This window comes from Heterodontus francisci, unplaced genomic scaffold (assembly GCF_036365525.1).
Source record: "Heterodontus francisci isolate sHetFra1 unplaced genomic scaffold, sHetFra1.hap1 HAP1_SCAFFOLD_1415, whole genome shotgun sequence".
Taxonomy (NCBI): Eukaryota; Metazoa; Chordata; class Chondrichthyes; order Heterodontiformes; family Heterodontidae; genus Heterodontus; species Heterodontus francisci.
In genome coordinates, this window is record NW_027141855.1 from 25,001 (window position 1) to 30,000 (window position 5,000).

Sequence of the window (5,000 nt, forward strand, 5' to 3'; positions counted from 1 at the left end):
GACGAAAATGGGAAAAAATCCCCATCCGAAAAAGGCTTAAAAGTCGGTTGGGCGGCAGCTAGGGTCGGTCTCTGCAGACCTGGAGGCTCGGGTGGACTCTTGGAATAAACGTCCAAGTCCCGACTTGCCACCTCCTACTACTGTGCAGATACCCCGCCAACCCCCAGCCACCCGAATGACAAGCGTCCGATCAGCGGGACGAATTTGACAACTCTGGCCGGACCTCTGGAACTCCATCCCGGGTAACCGGGGCAAATTTTTCCGCTTGATCGCCCTTCCACTGGTTAACCATTTGCCCTTTCGGACTTAGTCTCTGGACATTATTCGACGGATTTTCTGGTTAACCATTTGCCCTTTCGGACTTAGTCTCTGGGCATTATTTTCGACTTTTTGGTTAATGATTTCACACTTTTTACTTACTTTTGCGCTTTTTGGTTAATGATTACTCTGCTTACTGGTTAATTATTTGCCCTTTCGGACTTAGTCTCTGGACATTATTTTCGAGTTTTTGGTTAATGATTTCACACTTTTAACATATTTTTGCGCTTTTTGGTTAATGATTACTCTGCTTACTGGTTAACCATTTGCCCTTTCGGACTTAGTCTCTGCACATTATTTTCGACTTTTTGGTTAATGATTTCACACTTTTAACATATTTTTGCGCTTTTTGGTTAATGATTTCATACTTTTTACTTACTTTTGCGCCTTTTGGTTAATGATTACTCTGCTTACTGGTTAACCATTTGCCCTTTCGGACTTAGTCTCTGGACATTATTTTCGAGTTTTTGGTTAATGATTTCACACTTTTTACTTACTTTTGCGATTTTTGGTTAATGATTACTCTGCTTACTGGTTAACCATTTGCCCTTTCGGACTTAGTCTCTGGACATTGTTTTCGACATTTTGGTTAATGATTTCACACTTTTAACTTAATTTTGCGATTTTTGGTTAATGATTACTCTGCTTACTGGTTAACCATTTGCCCTTTCGGACTTAGTCTCTGGACATTGTTTTCGACATTTTGGTTAATGATTTCACACTTTTAACTTAATTTTGTGCTTTTTGGTTAATGATTTCATACTTTTTACTTACTTTTGCGATTTTTGGTTAATGATTACTCTGCTTACTGGTTAACCATTTGCCCTTTCGGACTTAGTCTCTGGACATTGTTTTCGACATTTTGGTTAATGATTTCACACTTTTAACTTAATTTTGTGCTTTTTGGTTAATGATTTCATACTTTTTACTTACTTTTGCGATTTTTGGTTAATGATTACTCTGCTTACTGGTTAACCATTTGCCCTTTCGGACTTAGTCTCTGGACATTATTTTTGGGTTTTTGGTTAATGATTTCACACTTTTTACTTACTTTTGCCCTTTTTGGTTACTGATTACTCTGCTTACTGGTTAACCATTTGCCCTTTCGGACTTAGTCTCTGGACATTATTTTCGAGTTTTTGGTTAATGATTTCACACTTTTAACATATTTTTGCGCTTTTTGGTTAATGATTACTCTGCTTACTGGTTAATTATTTGCCCTTTCGGACTTAGTCTCTGCACATTATTTTCGAGTTTTTGGTTAATGATTTCACACTTTTAACATATTTTTGCGCTTTTTGGTTACTGATTTCATACTTTTTACTTACTTTTGCGCCTTTTGGTTAATGATTACTCTGCTTACTGGTTAACCATTTGCCCTTTCGGACTTAGTCTCTGGACATTATTTTCGAGTTTTTGGTTAATGATTTCACACTTTTTACTTACTTTTGCGATTTTTGGTTAATGATTACTCTGCTTACTGGTTAACCATTTGCCCTTTCGGACTTAGTCTCTGGACATTATTTTCGGGTTTTTGGTTAATGATTTCACACTTTTTACTTACTTTTGCGATTTTTGGTTAATGATTACTCTGCTTACTGGTTAACCATTTGCCCTTTCGGACTTAGTCTCTGGAGATTATTTTCGAGTTTTTGGTTAATGATTTCACACTTTTTACTTACTTTTGCGATTTTTGGTTAATGATTACTCTGCTTACTGGTTAACCATTTGCCCTTTTGGACTTAGTCTCTGGACATTATTTTCGGGTTTTTGGTTAATGATTTCACACTTTTTACTTACTTTTGCGATTTTTGGTTAATGATGACTCTGCTTACTGGTTAACCATTTGCCCTTTCGCACTTAGTCTCTGGAGATTATTTTCGACTTTTTGGTTAATGATTTCACACTTTTAACTTAATTTTGTGCTTTTTGGTTAATGATTTCATACTTTTTACTTACTTTTGCCCTTTTTGGTTAATGATTACTCTGCTTACTGGTTAACCATTTGCCCTTTCGGACTTGGTCTCTGGACATTATTTTCGAGTTTTTGGTTAATGATTTCACACTTTTTACTTACTTTTGCGATTTTTGGTTAATGATTACTCTGCTTACTGGTTAATTATTTGCCCTTTCGGACTTAGTCTCTGCACATTATTTTCGAGTTTTTGGTTAATGATTTCACACTTTTAACATATTTTTGCGCTTTTTGGTTACTGATTTCATACTTTTTACTTACTTTTGCGCCTTTTGGTTAATGATTACTCTGCTTACTGGTTAACCATTTGCCCTTTCGGACTTAGTCTCTGCACATTATTTTCGACTTTTTGGTTAATGATTTCACACTTTTAACATATTTTTGCGCTTTTTGGTTAATGATTTCATACTTTTTACTTACTTTTGCGCCTTTTGGTTAATGATTACTCTGCTTACTGGTTAACCATTTGCCCTTTCGGACTTAGTCTCTGGACATTGTTTTCGACATTTTGGTTAATGATTTCACACTTTTAACTTAATTTTGTGCTTTTTGGTTAATGATTTCATACTTTTTACTTACTTTTGCCCTTTTTGGTTAATGATTACTCTGCTTACTGGTTAACCATTTGCCCTTTCGGACTTAGTCTCTGGAGATTATTTTCGAGTTTTTGGTTAATGATTTCACACTTTTTACTTACTTTTGCGATTTTTGGTTAATGATTTCACACTTTTTACTTACTTTTGCGATTTTTGGTTAATGATGACTCTGCTTACTGGTTAACCATTTGCCCTTTCGGACTTAGTCTCTGCACATTATTTTCGAGTTTTTGGTTAATGATTTCACACTTTTTACTTACTTTTGCGATTTTTGGTTAATGATTTCATACTTTTTACTTACTTTTGCGATTTTTGGTTAATGATGACTCTGCTTACTGGTTAATTATTTGTACTTTCGGACTTGGTCTCTGGACATTATTTTCGACTTTTTGGTTAATGATTTCACACTTTTAACATAATTTTGCGCTTTTTGGTTAATGATTACTCTGCTTGCTTGTTACTGATTTCCCCTTTCGGACTTGATCTCTGGCCGTTCTTTTCGACCTTTTTGGATCAGGTTTCCACACTCTGAAATTATTTTGGGCTCACTGATTAGGCGAGATCAAGGGGGCATGCCTGGGCACTTTGGGCTCAGTTTGGGAAGGCGGCGTCCGTGTGCTCCTCCGCCCTTCCCGCACTTGCGGCTAGGTTTGCCAAACTGCGCTGACCCGCAGCCCTGCCTTTTTGCCCACGGCACGGAACGACTCAAGTCTGGCTCCGTTCCAGGCCGTTGCCTCCGGCTGCCCGCCGTCCGGCCGGCCTGGGACGTACCCCGGCTGACGGCGCCGGAGCCCCTCTAGCAGCCACCGGTGCCGCGGGCCAATGGGTCCGGGCGTTCCGGAGCTATCGGTGGGGAAGTGCTCTCCCCTTTTCCTGACGCCGTTCGCCCGAGCAGAGGTGCAGCCTGACGGGACTGCTGTCGCCTTCCGCGGCGCACCGGCCCCTTTCACCTGCCGTCGACCGCGCGGAGCTCGGACCTTCCTCCCCGAAGTTATGGCCCCGGCGCCGGAGGGTTCCCGGGGCCGGGCATTCAGCGGGGTGAGTCTTCACCTTCCCGGTCAGCCTGCGGGGTCGGTGCGCCGGCACTCGACGCGGGAGGGTCCCCTCTTTCCGTAGAGCCCCGCCCGGTGCCGATCGGCCGGCGGATTGCGGAGCGAACCGCGCCTGACCGACGGGCCTCGGAAACCCGTTGCAGTCGACGGGGGGGAACCGGACAGCGGGACGAGGTGCCGATTCCACCCGCAGATTCGATCCCGAAATCCCGCGGGATTCGGCGGTCCGACCCGACAGATTCAAACGTCGCCCGGGCGGCCCCCAGCGGTCGGGCCGGCCTGGTTCCGCCACCGCCCGATGCCCCTCGCCCCCGGCTACCGCCGACCGCGCCGACCGAGGGAATGCGGCCGGACGTCCGGCGGCAATCGGCCGGAAAGCGGTATGGCCATTTCCTACTGTCCCTCGGACGGGCAGAGGGGCGGCGCCGGGGCACTCGCGGACCAGGCCGCGCCCCTCCGAGCCCTACCGCCTGCCGTCGACCGCGCGGGGATCGGACCTCCCTCCCCGAAGTTATGGCCCCGGAGCCGGAGGGTAGCCGGGGCCGGGCATTCAGCGGGGTGAGTCTTCACCTTCCCGGTCAGCCTGCGGGGTCGGTGCGCCGGCACTCGACGCGGGAGGGTCCCCTCTTTCCGTAGAGCCCCGCCCGGTGCCGATCGGCCGGCGGATTGCGGAGCGAACCGCGCCTGACCGACGGGCCTCGGAAACCCGTTGCAGTCGACGGGGGGGGGGGAACCGGACAGCGGGACGAGGTGCCGATTCCACCCGCAGATTCGATCCCGAAATCCCGCGGGATTCGGCGGTCCGACCCGACAGATTCAAACGTCGCCCGGGCGGCCCCCAGCGGTCGGGCCGGCCTGGTTCCGCCACCGCCCGATGCCCCTCGCCCCCGGCTACCGCCGGCCGCGCAGACCGAGCGAATGCGGCCGGACGTCCGGCGGCAATCGGCCGGAAAGCGGTATGGCCATTTCCTACTGTCCCTCGGACGGGCAGAGGGGCGGCGCCGGGGCACTCGCGGACCAGGCCGCGCCCCTCCGAGCCCTACCGCCTGCCGTCGACCG